General features: G+C 46.5%; 1 long non-coding RNA gene across 1 annotated transcript in view; it reads right to left on the reverse strand.

Moving 5' to 3' along the window:
- Positions 1-15,019: 15,019 nt before the first annotated feature.
- Positions 15,020-18,491, reverse strand: part of LOC122459945 — a 51,745-nt gene continuing 48,273 nt past the window's right edge. Inside the window, exon 2 of the long non-coding RNA XR_006280933.1 lies at positions 15,020-16,130. This is a non-coding gene — a long non-coding RNA (uncharacterized LOC122459945). The remainder of the gene's footprint in view (positions 16,131-18,491) is intronic.

The following is an 18,491-nucleotide window of genomic DNA, read 5'->3' on the forward strand; positions in this document are numbered from 1 at the left end:
TGCATAAATGCTAAACTAAGACCAGATCCTACACACTGAAATCTTTCCATTGAGTACAGTGGGCTTTTGATTAGATTCTTTGTTGACTTTTTTCAGACTCCTCAAGAACTAAAGTCTGTAGCTCTACTTGAAGTACAAGGATCACGAATAGAGTATGAAAATCGATTCAGTAAAGAATCACAATATACAGGGTTTAGCAACAAAACAAGATGCTCAAGTAGAAAATTCAAAATACAAAAATTGTGGGGAATACACATACAAGCAGTGGGTAAGATAGCAGAAGCTACATGTTATGCCAAAACTAGAGAAAGCTAGTCATTTTGCAGTCTATTGCAGATTTAAGTAAAGCAAAGAACTAAACAGATAGTAAATCATCACTCATGTAAACAAGTTAGGAATAGAGAAAGATTAAACAAGTACTGCTGAAGATCTTTAAGTACCAGAGTACATGTGCTAAATAACTGAAAGCACACAGCTGTGCACATTGTAAAGGTGGAAATTGTTGATAAGCCTATGACCATCATAACAAATTCTGGTGTTCATATAATCTAATAAAACAACTCATGTTATCTAATTATACTCCACTAACCCAAATTCTAGGTTACACATAAATATTTTTCAACGCTGATATCAGAAAACAGTCATGGTCTTAAGAAATTTCCATGAATCTGCTGAATTCAGTTTGGAGATAGTCTGTGTTATAGGAAAAGATGTCTCTTTTTTATCAATGGAAAGCATCACAGGGGCTTGAATTTCATACAAATAGTTCAGAAAATTTACCCAAAATGAAACACTAAACTCATTTATAGACCACCTGTTAGTGGAATATCATGATCCATTTCATAGGCTAGGGAAAATAAAAATTTTAGGTGAAATCTCACTGTCCAGCTGTAGCACAATTTCATTTCTGAATTCCCTTTCACATCTAGAAAGAACAAGGAGGAATATAATTTTCATACTAAACATATTTCTTCCCCTAATGAGCAGAATGTGTGTAGCAAGGAAATGACATGAATTTTGAGGTTTTTTGTAGTGGAGTAGGAAGTGTATGACGAAAGAGTGATCCATGCAATGTGTTTGGAGAACAGAAATAAACCCTATTAGCTGTGGATTAATGGTGTGTGTGAAATAATTACACATAGAAAGGGCTTCTTTCTCTTCGTTCTCAACAAAATATTGTGACACTGTTGAAATACTGCCACTCACTAAAATGGGAAGTGCTATCCTTTATAAGGAAAGCAACGTTCAGTGAAGGGAGGCTGAATGGATCAGAGGAGTAGTAAAAAGATATGGATCCTTTCACCTGTAAATCACCAGTTCAGACTGGATGGTTGGTAGTGGCTTTTTCCTTGGAGTGGGGTCTGATCAGCAAGTCATCAAGTAAGGTTTAGATGATATCTCTTCTCAAAGAGCTGCATTATTACCTACAAATACCCTACAGACAGTTGGTAGTTCAAAGGTGACTGAAATGTTGTGTGAGAATCGGAGGAATTTTCTGTGTCGCTGCTGGATGAGTGTGTGAAGATAGGCTTCTTTCAAATCTATTGAAGTCATGGAGTTCCCCGGTGTAACTGCAGCCAGGGGTGGCAGGTTTGTAGAAATCTTGGTGGTGCCCAGAACCCACCCCCCCAATTCCGCCTACCTAAACTCTGCCCGCCCCCACCCATCTAAGGCTCTGGGAGGGAGTTTGGGTGCAAAAGGGGTGAGAGGTTGGGCTCTGGGAGGAAGTTTGGGTGGGGGAGGGAGTCTGGGGTGCAGGCTCTGGGATGGGGCAGGGGGAGGGGGTGGGGATGCAGGAGGGGGTGAATGGTGCAGGCTCTGGGACAGAGTTTGAGTGCAGGCTCCGGCTGGGGCAAGGGGTGGATGCACATGAGGGGGTGAGGGGTGCAGGCTCTTGGACGGAGTTTGGAGATAGGAGGGGGTGTGTGGGAAGGGGGAGAGGGTGCAGGCTCTTGGAGGGAATCGGGATGGGAAGGGGTTCGGAGGGAAGGGGTGCAGGGGTGAGGGCTGTGGCTGGGGATGAGGGGTTTGGGGTGTGGGAGGGGGCTTAGGGCTAGGGCAGAGCGTTGGGGTGAGGGCTGTGGGGTGAGGCTGGGGTGTTCATGATGCAGGATGGGGCTCAGGGCTGGGGCAGAGGGTACGGGTGTGTGGGGAGGTAAGGGCTCTGTCTGGGGATGAGGGATTTGGGGTGGGGCAGGGCTGGGGACAAGGAGTTTGGGGTGCAGGCAGGCTGCCCTGGGTCTGGGACCAGAGAGGATGGTTCCCCGCATCCCTCTTCCCACCAGCAGCAGTGAGCTCTGGGGGAGGAGCCCCTCTTACCCCCTCACCACACTCACCCCGCACCACTGTCACTTTACATGCTCCTAGGGCCCCTCTCAGGTCCAGGAAGCCCCCTCACCTCCCCTGTGGTGGATGCCTGGGGGGCATCACATGTGCGCCTCCTGCCCTGCTGCTGCCCCTCACCGTAGCTTCACTGGGGGTGGGGGATGGGGCTGCCCCATGCCCAGTGTGGGGCAGGAGCAGTGACTATGGGTGGATGGTGGGGTGGGGGGCCTTGTGCTGGTGGAGGGTCCTGCCGGAAAAGGGAAGGGTCTGAGGTGGAAGGGCACAATAAGGGCATCCCTGCACTAGTGGATGGGGGCACTAGGACCCTGTGGTGGCAGTTGGTGCCCGGAGCTGGCAGAGCAGAGGCAGTGTGGAGCTGCAGGGGAGAGGCAGAGACGCTGGGGGACCCAGGGGAGGTGCGCGGGGCAGCAAGTGGGATCCGGCAGACTCTCGAGGGAAGCGCGTGGGGGTGGCAGGTGGGGCCGGGGGAGAGACCTGGCCCCAAACATTAGTGGAGCTGGACCGCCGGTACCTGAATATTGCTGGAGCCCGGGCACCACAGGCCCATACAACTCGCAGCCCCTGACTGCAGTTACTGCACGTTTTAGATTTTGTTCATCTGCTTTTTCTACAGCAGGCGAACAATTACCTAATATTGAGTATTTGCTTTCCAAGTTGACCATTTTTGAACAGTAAATCATAGGGCAAGGTAATAAATAAAAAGTACATCCCCACTGCATACATATTTAAATGGAACAAACAGCATATGGTACACTAGAAATGAATTAACAAATGCCAAGAGAGAGAGACTGATTCAATTCATTATACAACAAGACAGTTTTCTTCACAGGTTTAGCACAATTAATATTTACATAGTGTATTATATCTTCATGCACCCTTACCAATGTTAATCTCTAGTTCTGTCTAACCCCTGTGGAATCTCATTTTTAGTAAAAATTCTGTTTAGTGCTTTTCTTCAGTAGTTCTCAAAACACTTTACAAAAATCTGATGGAGAAGCTGGCACAGGGAGGTGAAGTGACTTGCCCAAGGACAGTCAGTGGACTAGCAGCAGAGCCAGGAATAGAAACCATGTCTCCTGAATCCAAGGCCAGTGCTCTAAACCACTAGATCATACTACCTCACATTTAGAAGCATATTGAGACTTGAGCACACCGTAAAAGTTAATTTCTGAGAAACATGAGATTGAATTGAATATAAAAATATTACATTAATCTACTTTTTAAAAAAATTCTGAACTGGAAAGGTGCAGAAACTAGAGGACCATGCCAGTTTTAGGCCAGTCTTATCATAGCCACAATCACTGTTCCCTCTAAGCTGTGTATGCACACACAGATCCTAAACCCCGCGTACACGACTAAACACCACATGCACAAAAAATTGCACAGAAGCACAACAATTTGCAGAGAAGCAATTTTTTGCACACACAGCCTGTCAAAAATTAGAGGGAACATTGACCACAATCATATATTGTGCTCCGGAAATGAGCTCTAGGGCTAGCACAGCTCAAGCAATCTATAAGCTTGTGAACAGTGAAGGAACCAAAGTTGCTCTAGGAGGGAAGTTTATGCACCTAAGTGGCAGTGAGATCTTCATCCTCAAGCTCACACAGCAGTGTGCCAAAAATGTATTATCCAAGAGAAAAATGAAATTTGTACCACTACAGGGTAGTTACTTCTAAGGACCACATGAAAAAGGTAAAAATATGTTAATTAAATTAAAATTAATTATACCAAAATTCTTCACAAGTTTACCAGATTCCTTTTTGTTTTGCCAAAGACGCAGCTGAGACTATACCTGAATGTATGCCTTTTATTAATTTAATTACATAAATAGTAATAAATACATTCATAAATAAGGAATTATGGAAAGGTGATATGACAGTCAAAGTTAAATCTGTGAATTTAACATGGAGTATTCCAAATGTTATCAAATAGGTATAATCAAACCTAGTTAATTCATTTCACACATCATAAAGTGGCGATTTTAGCAAAATTATCTTAGTACAGAATAGAATTAACTGCTAGCGTAAATCTTTGAATAAAGGTCATTGTTCAACACTTAAGTGGCAGAAGTAGAAGTTTTCCACAATTATGGCATTTTGAAAAGCTCAAATAACAGTTAATGGATCCCCTAAAGCTGCAGAAATGCAAGTCCTCCTGAAAGTCTCTGGAAATATTTTTATTCATGCGAGACTTGGAATTAGGAATGACCGTAAGAACTGAGGTAGCCAGGTGGGTCCTGAGTCTGTTGAGTTTAAGAGCTTAAAATTCAAACCTCAGTGCTTTCAAACACCAACCGTAAATGAACTTTCACACCAATAAAATTGCACCAAACAGACAATCTCAACTTTCCACTCTAAGTACTTCTACTAATGTACTTATACAAAAACATCTAAAATTGTCAACACTAAACCAATACCTGAAAAACAGTCATAATTACAAAATACTGCACGCCTACCCAAGACTTAACAGACAAATACTGACCTAAAATATCAACATCATCATTCTCAAACATCCTATTAATTCAATAAGCATAAAAACCTTTTAAAACACCTTTTACAACTTACATCAATATACACAACTACCAAAAATACTCTAACTTCTGACACAATGGGTGGAAAGTTAAAATTGAATGTTTGGTAAACTTTGGTTGGTGTGACCGTTTAAGTAGAGTACGTGTTTGAAAGTTGTGAAGTGGGGGGAGTGACTGCCAGTTTCCAGAACATTTTGTTTTGTTTGCTTGTTTTTAGAAGTATGAGAGAGATACAGAGCTAAAAAAATTAAGTTTAGGTGTTAGCTGGATTAAATGTTAATCTTTTCAACCTTAACTTTCTTTAAAGAGTTTTTCTGAGGTATTTGGGGGTGAGTGGACAATGCAAACATATGCCTACCCTTAAGGTACATCTTTGTGCTTCCATAGGAAATGATGACTTATTAATGATGGTTAGCTATGATTCTATAATGCTTGTGTGTTTAAGATCTCTGCATTTCAGATTAACAATTATTCCTTGGTACCTAGCGACAGACCTGTGCAGTAAAAACAAAAAGCACACACAACTTTAGTTGTCCAGCTATATAAAAGTCACATACTTAAGTCAAAGAAACACACATCTTAGAAAATGTGTAACTGTTTTACATAAAAATGTGCTAAAACACATGCTAAATATTTATTTACATATCTACATGAAATCAACATTTAGATGCAAATTATCAGTTGCATTGACAATCTCTAATCAGCGATAGGTAGAAATGTAGTTTAATTCCATACGGCATCATGGCTATGGTACTGTTTTGGTTTTAAAAAATGGGCTTTCTTATGCGGCTGTGAGAAAGGTTAAGAGTGTGCTTGAAAACGCCTTCCAACACACTTCAGGATGCCCACCCGCAGCCTACATCTCAGTTTTCTTCTATCCTTTTCAAACAGCTTTTCTGCTGTAGCCAACAGAGACTTTATGAAAGTAAAAAGGGCCTCAGAGAGGCAACCCCTAATGAGAGGGAGGTCAAGCTGCCCATGTTACTGAGATGTTTCTAATCCCCCAGATTGGAAAAGAGAGATGTAACCTGATTACAGGGTGGTCACTGGCATTAGCCACAGAACAGAGACAATAACCTGAATTACAGGAAGGTCAAGGTGCTCAAAGTACACAAGAGCTCAATATGTCACATTCTATGGAGGCTTGTGACATGCACCCTACTTACAGGGTTGTCACGCTGACTAGTGGGCCACAGCACGGCCTAATGCCAAGTGAGCAAGTGGGCAGAGACTAGGACCCCAGTTACAGGGCGGTCTCATTGCTCAATTTAACAAAGAGCTCATTGGCCCTCAAAAGACAGGGAGAGGTGACTTGCACCCTGATTACAGGGCAGTCACCCTCACTAGCCAGCTAATGGAGCATAATGTCAAAAGGACAAAATGGCACAGACCTGGACCCTGCTTACAGGGCGGTCATCCTGCTCAAGGGATTGAAAGCTCAAGATCCCCATACACTATCATGACATGAGCGGAGGCCTGATTAGAGGGAGGTTACTGAGCCCAGAATCCTTTTCCTTCTCCTCCATCTTCTGTGACTTGTTGTCTTTCCACATCTTTGCTTGACTATCCTGAAACTTTCTTCTTGTCCGCTTGTGCTTGAAGCTGCCTCAAAGAGAGCGATGGAACACAGATGCGTGTGTAAGACAGAGGCTCTTACAACAACTCCATGTCCCCCACACAAACACAGTGTAAACTACTGATACAGTGTTGTTTTCCACGTCTGCAGACAGCATGAATATTCAACTCAAAGACAGTTCTCTGTGGTACACAGACACTTCTGTAAGTATTTTCCCCTCCTCCCAAGCCCCACACAGTGAGAAAATGATCAACCCCATCCTACTCCAAAGGCACAATCTCCAGGTTTACCCTTGACAACTACTATTACATCAGGCAGTCTCCACACAAAATGAAGAGGAATTAAATGTTTAAGGGCAGTAAGGAATTAATTGACAAGGATTCCAAAAGCAATGTGACAAGGTATACTGCTGGGATGGACTTAGTCAAAAACTGCCACAGGACTTTCCCTTTCTGAACTTATCAGCAAGAGGAGCTGGATGTCAGGTATCCAAGAGCACAGTAAGTGAGGAGGAGAGCAGGAGACTTGGCTGCAGCATTCCAGGCAAGTTGGAAGTGCAGTGTGAAGGGCCAGGACTCTGGACACAGTGTCTTGGGGGTACCATAAATGGTGTGTGATGAGACCTGTACCCCGTTTACAGGGTGCTCTTTCAGACCAGCTGGCTACACTTGTCCTCGTGCCAAGAGAATGGAGGGCAAAGACCCAATTCCTGATTACAGGGCGGTCACTCTCAGCAGGCTGTGAAGACAGCACAAGGCCAAGAGACCCAAAGGGCCTCAGAGAGGCAACCCCTAATGAGAGGGAGGTCAAGCTGCCCATGTTACTGAGATGTTTCTAATCCCCCAGACTGGAAAAGAGAGATGCAACCTGTACCCTGATTACAGGGTGGTCACTGGCATGGCAACAGAGCAGAGACATTAACCTGAATTACAGGAAGGTCAAGCTGCTCAAAGTACACAAGAGCTCAGAATGTCACATTCTATGGAGGCTTGTGACATGCGCCCTACTTACAGGGTTATCACGCTGACTAGTGGGCCACAGCACGACCTAATGCCAAGTGAACAAGTGGGCAGAGACTAGGACCCCAGTTACAGGGTGGTCTCATTGCTCAATTTAACAAAGAGCTCAATGGCCTTCAAAAGACGGGGGAGGTGACTTGCATCCTGATTACAGGGCAGTCACGCTCACTAGCCCACTAATGGAGCATAATGTCAAAAGAATAAAATGGCACAGACCTGGACCTTGATGACAGTAATATCACGCTGCCTTAGGTTCCACAGAGCTCTATATCCCCCAGAAGCCAAAGGGACACAAACTCTCTCCTAATTATAGAATCAGGACTCAGAGCTGCCCAGTGAAATAGTATGATGCTAAAGAATGAAGGGAATGTATGTGAACCCTCAATACAGGGTCATCATGTATCCTAAATACTCAGGGATGGTGTACTTCATGTTTTTCAGAAGCACCTGTCTTAGAACTCCTTGCTTAAAGGCGAATTATTGCCTTCAGCCCACTGAAATGAGCTCAATCTAAATAAAGCAGAAGTGGTGAGACTAAAGCCCTGTTTACAGGGAGGTCACACTGTTCAAGACACTAAAAGATGATATCTGAGTCCTTTCTCTTCATCTTTTGTGGGGAGTAGGAGGACAGATACATTAATACATTTAGAGCTCTTTTTTCGATTCTGAGAAGTGTAAAGAAAAAGCGCTGCAGCGATTTAACTTAAACTCAAAATAAATCAATAAAAAATAAAAAACTTTCACATCCATGTGTATCACATCCTCTCACAAACACATACATACAAAATAAAGGGTGACTTCCCAGAACAGAAAGAGAGCTCATTGGAAGAGGTCACTTGACCCACAGTTTTAAACTCGACCAATCTTCCTTTCCTCAAAAATAAAGGGAAAAGGCAGAAGACCTGTGTCGTGCTTACAGGGCAGGGTCAAAGTGACCAGCCTAACAAACCAAAGGAGCCAAAGGAAAGGACCTGTATCCTCCTTATAGGGCGATCCCTTGGACTAGCTGATTAACAGAAAATACATCACATGAAAGAGAAAAGGAGAAGACCTGAACCCTACTTACAGGGTCATCAATCAGTCCAAAGCACTAAAAGGAAGTAGTCCTGCCTAGATAAGAAGCACATGACCTGCACCCTAATTACCGGGCAGCCAAAGTGATCAGACTGAGAACAGGACATAATCCCAGAAGAGCAAAGGACAGACACCTGACCCGTAGTTACAGGGAGGTCACATTGCTCAGGTAACAAAGACATCAATATCTCCCAAAAGTGAGGGGAATGTGATTCTCACCCTGATTATAGGTGGTCACTCTGACTAGCAAGAGGCCAGAGACCTGACCCTGAAATACATGGAGGTCAAGTAACACTGCACATGCTTCCAAAAAGCTTAGTATCCCCCAGAAGCAACAGGAATATGACTTGCACCCTAATTACAGTGCTGTCGTCCTCACTAGATGGCCACAATACAGCATAAAGCCAAAAGAAAGTGGGAGGGAGGTTACTGTGACCAGAGTCCCTTTCCTTTTCCTTCATCTTCTTTTCTCCTCTGTGTGTGGCATTCCTGACACTTCCTTCTTCTCCATTTGTCCTTCAAGATGCCTGAAACAGAGAGAGGGAGCACAAGGCATGTGTAAGTGAGAACCCCTTTCAACAACTCCACGTCCCCAATGCAAAGTCAGTGTAAACTACTGATACAATATTCTTTTCTGAATCTGCAGACAGCCTGGATATTAAGATCCAAGACAGTTCTATGTGGTCCTCAGACACTTCCACAAGGATTTCCCCCTTCTCCCTAGCTGCACTGGGTGAGAAAAGTACTGAACCCATCCTCCTCTAAAGCCACAATCTCCAGATTTCCCCTTGACAACTATTACACCAGGCAGTCTCCATACAAAATCAGAAATAAATGATTAAGGGCAGTAAGGAATTAATTGACAAGTATTCCTAAATCAATGTGACAAGATATACTGCTTGGATTGACTTAGTCCAAAACCGTCAGAGGATACTCCCATTCAGAATTCACCAACAATAGCATGTCAGGTCTCCAAGAGTACAGGAAGTGAGTAGAAAGCAGGAGACTTGGCTGCAGAATTCCAGGGAAGTTGGAACTGCTGCTTGAAGGGCTAGAACTCTGGACACAGTCTCCGGGGGGCAACATAAATAGTAGCTGATGAGACCTGTACCCTGTTTACAGGGTGCTCACTCAGGGCAACAGGCTGCACTTGACATAGTGCCAAAAGACTAGAGGGCAAAGAACCAATCTCTGATTACAGGGCGATCGCTTGCAGCAGGTTGTGAAAACAGCACAAGGCCGAGAGACCCAAAGGGCCTCGGAGATACAAACCCTACTTACAGGGAGGTCAAGCTGCCCATGTTACGAAAATGATTCTAATCCCCCAGATTTCAAAAGTAAGAGGCAACCTGTATCCTGATTACAGGCTGGTTGCTGGCATTATCCAAATAGCAGAGACCATAATCTGATTTACAGGAAGGTCAAGCTGTCAAAATACCAAAGAGCTCACTATGTCCCGTTCTAGAGAGTCTTGTGACATGTACCCTAATTACAGACTTGTCACGCTGACTAGTGGGGCAGAGCACGGCGTAAAGCCAAATGAGCAAGAGGGCAGAGACCCGGACGCTAGTTACAGAGTGGTCACATCGTTCAGTTGAACAAAGAGCTCAATGCCCCTCCAAAGGCAGGGGGAGGTGATTTGCACCCTGATTACAGGACAGTCACTCTCACTAGTCAGCTAACAGAGCATAATGTCAAAAGGAGAAAATGGTGCAGACCTGTATCCTTCTTACAGGGCAGTCGTGCTGCTGAAGTCTCGAGATCCCCAAACAATGTAGTTACATGACCTGAGACCTGATTACAGGGAGGTTACTGTGCCCAGAGTCCCTTTCCTTTTCCTTCATCTTCAGAGATTTTTTTTCCTTCCCCTTCTTTGCTTGACACTTCTCAGAAGCTTTGTTCTTTTGTTTGGAAGTTCTGGAAAGAGATGGATATAGTTGAAGACAGACATTAGAACAATTCCCAAGTTCCCCCTTCAAAAATCAGTTGTGTATTTAATTATTATTGTTTCTATGAAAAATCTTGTATTGCACCTTTAATTAGACAAGACTTGAAAATTGGACAGGACACTGTTCAGAATATCAAAGATGCGCAGTAAGTACTGACTGATGAGAACTGCATCCTCATTACGAATTGGTCATTCTGACCAACTGTTTGTTGTTTGCAAAAAGAAAAGGAGTACTTGTGGCACCTTAGAGACTAACAAATTTATTTGAGCATAAGCTTTTGTGAGCTTTCATCCAATGAAGTGAGCTGTAGCTCACGAAAGCTTTTGTTCAAATAAATTTGTTAGTCTCTAAGGTGCCCCAAGTCCCCCTTTTCTTTTAGTGGATACAGGCTAACACGGCTGCTACTGTGAAACTTGTTTGTTATTGTAATACTGAAAATAAATTAAAAAAAGAAAGGCAGAAATCTGAACCCTGTGATTACAAGGATGTCCCTCAAGCACATGATAATTATCTCCCAGATCCTGTATGGGGGCTGATCCTCCCCTCTAATTAATGGACTCACTTATTACCCTGGAGGACACAAGGCACAACCTCCTTATTTGTCCCAAGGCCAACTCCCTTCAAGAGAATGTGTGTGTGGGGGGGCATTCTCAGCAATTCCCAGTTCATTTTACCTCCACAAAGACAAAGAAAGAAGGAGCTATGATATGCATTTTGATTAGGGTACAGTACCCAGAGGTACTGAATTGCCTCAAGGTAGCTTTCTCTGCCAATGTCCCATCCAGTGTGAGCCCTGTCTGGGCCTCAACATTTCCTGCCCAACTTGCCCCCTCTCTTGATCTTCCACATCATTTCCCTCTTAGATTTCCTGCTTCCAGATTCAGATTGAACCTCCAGTTCAGGCTTCCCATTTAAACCCCCATCCCTTCTTTTTGCTCAGTGTTTCCCACCCAGGTTCCAAGCCCTTCCCCCGGTGTCACCACAGCCTTTGCAGCCAGGCTGTGAGCCTGCCCTATAGCATCACTTCTGCCTTTCCTGCCCAAACCCCGAAGCCTCCTCCCAGCATCACCTTAGCCTTTCCCACCCAGGACCAGAGCGCTTCCTTAAATGTCACCACGGCTTTTCCTACCCAGGTCCTAAGCCCCACCCCAGTGTCACCTCAGCCTTTCCAGTCAGGCTCTGATCCCCCTCCTCTGGCATCACCTCAGCTGTTCCTGCCCAGGCACTAGGCCCCTCCTCTCAAGTCACCTCAGCCTTTCCCACCCAGGCTCCATCCCGCCCCCCCTTCAGAGTCACCTTAGCCTTTCCCGCCCAGGCTTCGACCCCCACCCCCGAGTAATGTCAGGCTTTCCTGACCAGGCTTTGATGCCCTCCACCACCTTCAGAGTCACCTCAGCCTTTCCCGCCCAGGCTCCGACAACCCCCCACCTTCTGTCACCTCAGCCTTTCCTGTCCAGGCTCCAAGCCCCCGCACCAGAGTCACCTCAGCCTTTCCCACCCAGGCTCCGACCCACCCCACTTTAGAATCATCTCAGCCTTTCCTGCCCAGGCTTCGATGACTCCCTGCCTTCAGTCACCTCCGCATTTCCCGCCCAGGCTCCACCCCGCACCCTCACTTCAGAGTCCCCTCAGACTTTGGTGCCCAGGCTTCGACCCCTGCCCCCCAGAGTAAAGTCAGGCTTTCCCACCCGGGCTGCGACCGCCCCCCGCTTCAGTCACCTCAGCATTTCCCACCCAGGCTCCACCCCCCCTCCACCTTCAGAGTCACCTCAGCCTTTCCCACCCAGACTCTGACCCCTCGCCTCCTTCACAGTCACCTCAGCCTTTCCCTTCTGACCTTGAACCTTCCCTCAGCGCTTCCTGCCTCAAGCCCAACCCTTCCCACTGCTCGTGCCCCTGCCGTGGGGGTTTGCCCCCAGCTTCCTCCTACCCTCTCGGCATCGCCTTTTCCCGCTCCACAGCAACCTCTGCGCCTTCTGCCTGCCCTGTGTCGCAGTCCCCCATTCCGTCTACCACCACCTCAGACTTCCCACCAGAGCCAGCTGCTCCCCACCATCTCACCACGGTGCTCCAGCCGCGCCTTTGCCCCTCCTGCCACCTCACAACCCGGCCACCCACTCCTCTTTGTCAGGCAGCGCCTGTCGCTGCTTCCCATCCGCCCTCCTCGCAGTGCCTGCACCACTTCCAGCCTCAGCCGCAGTCCCCCTCAGGCCGCCATGTGGCAGCCTGGTCCTAGCCCCCCGCCTCTGAGGTGCTTGTTTCATCTGGTCCCGACCGTTCTGATGCTCCAGCGGAAGTGGGGCCTCCTGCAAGGTTCTGCCGGCGGTGGGCAGCTCCTAGTGCCGCTTCTCCCCGTTGAGCCCCCCTTTCCCTGAGGCGCGTTAGCGTTTCGAAGACCAGGGCACGTGGCCCTCTGCTCCTAAGCCCTGCTCCCTGCTCGTGCCGCCTCAGAGGTTCACTCGGGCCCACCTCACAGTCGGCGCCCGCTGTCCGCTAACCTGAAGGCTCACGCTGACTCAGCCTCTCTCTCTCGCCGAGCGCCCTCCTTCTTGAACCAATTCCTGCCCAGTCTGAGCCCTGCCCCCCGGTGAAGCACCTTGGGGGCTCCAGCCAGCCCTTGTGGCCAGGGCTAAGTTTTGGAGTCCTAGTGCCGTGGTGGCAGCAGGGCAGCGATGCACAGAGCTGCCTCCAGAAGTGTGAGGGGTAAAGCCCACCTGTCAGGCCACTTCCCATGGCAGCCCCTGCCCTGAGCCTGCCCTGGCCTCTTCCTATGGGCTAGGGGAACCAAACCATCACCTGCTGTCCCTCAGCAGTGCACAGAGACCTGCCGGCACCTGCTTCCTCACGGTGCCAAAACTGGCCCCAACCCTGCAGCTCAGGCTCTAGCACCAAGCCCACTCTGGCTTCCCTCATCCCCAGCAGCGTGGTGCCATCCCAGGCACTTTGGCAGAGCCCACCACCAGCCCAGGGAGGAGTTGGGCCCCTCCAGCCTTAGGCAGTGACTTCCCAGTTGCACAGCCTGACTCTACTGATGGGAAATAGAAACCAGGGTGATAGCGACCCACATCCAGAAAGATGTTTGGGCCCCTCACTCCCATAATGGCTTGGAGGATCTGGGCAATATAGCCAAAACATACTACAAAAGCTTCTAGTGTAAATAGACATCCCCTGCACAGGCATCAGAAAGGGAATTACCTGTTCATTAAAATGTACTGAGGTGCTATCAATAAATCAGTATATTGGATTTTCAAGGTTCTTCTTCTTATCCATAGAGGTTTAAATTAATCTTCTAGGCAAAAGACTTACAAACTTGATTTCATTATATGGATATGTTTTATAGTACAGAGAAATAAAGAGCTTGTAATTTTACAATTCTATCTAAAAGAGACCAAGTGTCATAATCCAGTACCTTTAATTTTAAACCATACTAGATTTATATGGACATTCTGGTTTTATTCCCCCCTGAAGAAACAGAATATATAGGGTTTGTATGTGTGTGTGACTCTTTAACGAAAACACAAAATACTATCACAATAATCCCAGTAGACAGCAGGGAATAAATGTTTACAGAGAACATATGTAGATTTGTTTATGTAAACTTTAGTGCCCTCGAGGCTAAGATTGAGTGTGCTCCACAGGCAGCAATGGCCAAGAAAAGGTGCATGCAGGCAGGGCCATCCCTAGCCACTTGGGCGGCTGTGTGGGGCCCTAGGCCTCCCCCCACCCCAGGGTCTGGGAGGCAGGAGCTGTGGGGGGCACTTTCGGTGGCCCCACAGGCCCAGAGTGGCCCAGGGGATTAGCGGGGGGCCGGGAGCAGCCTGTTTTGCTTCCCTGAGGAAGGGATCCCCCCCCCCCCCGCACTCATCGGCAGGAAATGGAGCAGTCTGGCCCCAGCCAGCTCTACTCCACCAGCTGCGGCACTCTGTTTCCTGCTATCGGTGAGAGCAGGGGGCGGTTCTTTCCCCAACCCGAGTGACATGGCTGGGGCCGGGGCAAAGGAAGCAGAGTGGGCTGGGGCCACATCGCTCTGCTTCCCACCACCAGTGAGTGCAGGGGGCATCCTTTCCCCAACCTCCCCCCAAACACCGGTGGTGGGAAGCGGATCAAAGTGGCTGGGAGCTGGCAGAGGGGAGTGGGCAAGGGCCAGGTTTCTCTGCTTCCCACTGCTGCCGGTGAGTGTGGGGTCACTGGGAGAAGAGGTGGAATGGAGGTGGGCTGAAGGCAGAGCTGGGTGGAAGGGTAAAAGATGGGAGTTGTCCGGTGCCCCACACCCCCCTAGGGATGGCCCTGCCCAGGGATGGGGCTTGTTGCCGGGGCTGGTGCTGCCGCATATGCGGCACACAGCTGCCTAGGGCACCATGAAATTTGGGGCAATTTGGTGCCTTAAATTTCATGGTGCCCTATGCTGCTGTGTAGGCCTAGGGACGGCCCTGCATGCAGGAACGCAGCAGGGAAAGATCCTTCTATCTCAGGGGCATCTGTTTCAACCCCCGCTCCTCAGAGCACACAAACATCAGAAGAATAAAGGAAAGGGAAATATTTATTTGCAGAGGGATGAAAGGAGAAAAACAGCAGGGGGAAAGATAGGGGGAGTGGTAAAACAGGCTTCATTCAAACACAAGGCCCCACAGGTCCAGGGATACCACATTCTCAAAGGACAGACACAAAGCAATGCATCTGCACTCAGAGTTCAGGAGTCCTGGCAAAGTTCCAGTCCAGTGTTGTGGCTTGGGTGCTCCTGGTTGTCTTCAGCGCCAGTAAACTTTTCCCAACAAACCCCTCCCGTGGCCTCTTCTTTCGCTCTCTGCAAAGCCACACAGAATGACAACCTCCCTACTTAACTAGTTACAGCCTCCCTCTTATGCCCAATCTAAAGTCACAAGCCCCAGCATTTATGGCCCCATACAGTTCTGGGCAGCAGTGATACTGGGTTCAGTTCCGGTACATTCTTCCCTGGCACAGTGCTCCTCCTGGCTCCTGTTCTGGTGTGTCCCCAACTAGCGGCTCTGTCCCTCCCAAGCTTCAGGCAGGTTCTTGCCTGCTTCAGTCTGTGAGGGGTTGCTTGCTGCATCCCTTCTCTCTAGAGCTCTTCCTCCCCTGCTCTCCCACCAACAGTAGTTCCTCTTCCTGGAACAATCAAGACAAAGATTTAAAGGGGCCATACTCTCTAAACCCCATAAGGAGTTACATTTTAAAAAAATCATATTCAAGATTGTTTGCAAACTCTGACCTTCCTATTTCAAGTAGTAGTCCTGTCTCAAGTGTAGTGGAAAACAGGGTTAGAAAACAGCAGCTGAACACACAGCCACAGATGCTGCTTTGAATTCCTTCAATTTATCTCAGAATGCCTTATCATGTTTAGCTCACCTACTCTGCAGTTATATTCCCAAGCAGAATTCAGATTGAACTGTAGATAATGGGTTGATAATTAATAATGGATTTATGGAATGGTTTATTACGCTAGCCTTTAGTATTAAAAATACATGGTATTAGAAGAACATGATTTCTTATTCTGTCCAAATGGAAATCCTCTGAATTCTCTTCTGTTCCCTTCTAACCTAATCCAAGGGATCACTTCCACAGCTCTGATTTACTTGTACACTTTTCCTGGGTATGTTGATCAAGGTAGCAGCCTGACAAGGAGAAGGAAATAAAGACATTTATCACAGTGCATACTATGTGCACAAACTAAGCCATGGTAAGGCTTCAAGGATGTTTTTGGTCCAAGGTAAATAATAGCCATTTACATTTGTATTGCAGCCAGACTCAAATACATTTTGCTTTTCTCCCTTGAATGCTAAAAATCAAAATGACAGGTGACCTTTAGGAAATAAGTTAGATGGTCCTAGTCCAGTTCATCATGGACAGGTGTCTAGATCACAGAAGCCACAATTGAATTTGGCATTAATTAGTATTTTGGTAGGAGTTCTTGAAATATATTTACCTCTGGGGTGAAACATGGCAACTAATTAAGTTAATCTAGAGAACTGGGGGGAGAACGGTAATTCTATTTTGTAGAGGATTTTGCTATTTCAAAATCAGATTTTATTCTGATTCAGAATGATAACCAAAATTTTTGAAATTCTCTGTGAAATGGAATTATTGATCTCCACAGAGCTCTAAAGCAGCCTGGTGGGCTGCCTCAGAGCTGGAGAACCTGGGAGCCTTAGAAACCCCAGCTCCATGGAAGTACACCTTGTGGGCTGTCCTGAAGCCATGGATCCGAAGTGCCCTACCTGGCAAGGAGTCACAAGCCTGGCAGCTGCGGCTCCCACAACTTCCCGGCTCCCAGCTTCCCATCAGCCCACGAGGCAGGTAGCTGAGGAGCTGGAAACTTGGAAGCCTGGGTTCCCTAGCAGCATACAAGATGGTCTATCAAGGCAGCTGGGCGGTCAGGAATCCAAGCAGGTTTTTGATAGAATCCTGCCTAGCAGGCAAAGTTCCACTGGAAACATGCTTGGCCTCCATTGGGATTTTGTCAGAATTGATACAGTCCTGCAAAATGTTTCAATTTCAACAAAAGAGCAAACTGACAATTTTTTTCTAACAAGCTTTATTAATTAGCAGTGGAGAGCAATATGACAATAGCTTTAAACAATAAGATCATTATAGACAAATGAAACAGCAGGGAAGAAAACTTTTAGATAGAATGTACGGTAATTACTCAGTGGAAATGCAACCTGCACCAACAGAGTCTTTGAGATGTTTAGCCAACTTTAAAACAGGTTAATTAGCAACAACCTATTCTATTGAATATTCAGTCCTGCAGATCTTTTGTTTAGCTGTAGAAGCCCTTTCTTTTTCCAGGTACGCATGATGACTCTGGCTGAGGTATTCTAGAATGGCGCTTTGCTGAATCTGAGACCTAATCATACCCTCAGGTTTCAGGTCTCTCAAAGTGTGACATTCACCCTTTAAGAAGGAAGAGACCAGTGCATGTGTGACACATCAGCTGCCTCTGAACTGGGTAAGGGGTGGGTCAGAGTACTTGTAAACAGAGAAAAGACAGTAGAGTAGAAGCAGAAAGTTGCTTGAGGGAAAAGATTGCAGGAAACCCGAAGGAGGGCAGTAACTGTGAGCTGCTGGTGATTAGTTTGGAGGAAAATTGTTGAAGGACAAGCTAGAGTGGGGAAACCTTGCTAAAGTGCAGAAAAGCTTGTGCAGTTTTCCTCTCTTCCTAGGGGCCAAACAGTTTGGTCAGTGTAAGCTCATCCTTGAAGCAAGAGACTGACTCTGAGGAGCAGGGGTAAGGGAAAGGAGGCCTGGGGAGTTTTACAGTCTGTAACTATTTACATGGGGAACAAATATTCGATAATGAGCTGTTCAGTCTATCAGAGTATAACATGATCCGAGGGTGGAAACTGAAGCTAGACAAATTCAGACTAGAAATAAGTCATAAGCTTTTAATGGTGAATAATTAACTATTGGAATAAATTTAAGAGGCTTATGGTGGATTCTCCATCACTGATAAACATCCGATCTTGATTTTAAAGATTATCTGTCTAGTCTAACCCCCTGCATAACACAGACCATAGGACTTTCCTGAATTGATTCCCTTTTGAGCAGATCTTTTAGAAAAGCATCCCATCTTAACTGGCAATGATGGAGACTCCACCGCAGCCCTGGTAAATTGCTCCAATGGTTAATTACCCTCACTGTTAAAAATGCACATCTTATTTCTAGTCTGAATTCATCTAACTTCAACTTTCAGCGCTTGGATTTTTGTCTGCTGGATTAAAGAGCCCTTTGCAAATCACCTTTACAGGGAGGCTTACAGGGAACAGAAGCTTGACAGACTGTAATCAAGTTACCTCTTCATCATCTCTTTGTTAAGCGAAATTCATTGATCTTCTTGAGTCTATCATTATAAAAATCTCCATACCGCATTTGATCTTCTTGGTGCATTTTTTTCACACTTGAGTTCTAAGACAGTGCAGATTCCTCCTGCTGGGAGCAATGAAGAAAATTGTCTATTTTCCACAACAGCAAGCCAC

Source organism: Dermochelys coriacea, chromosome 4 (genome assembly GCF_009764565.3).
Source record: "Dermochelys coriacea isolate rDerCor1 chromosome 4, rDerCor1.pri.v4, whole genome shotgun sequence".
NCBI lineage: Eukaryota > Metazoa > Chordata > Testudines > Dermochelyidae > Dermochelys > Dermochelys coriacea.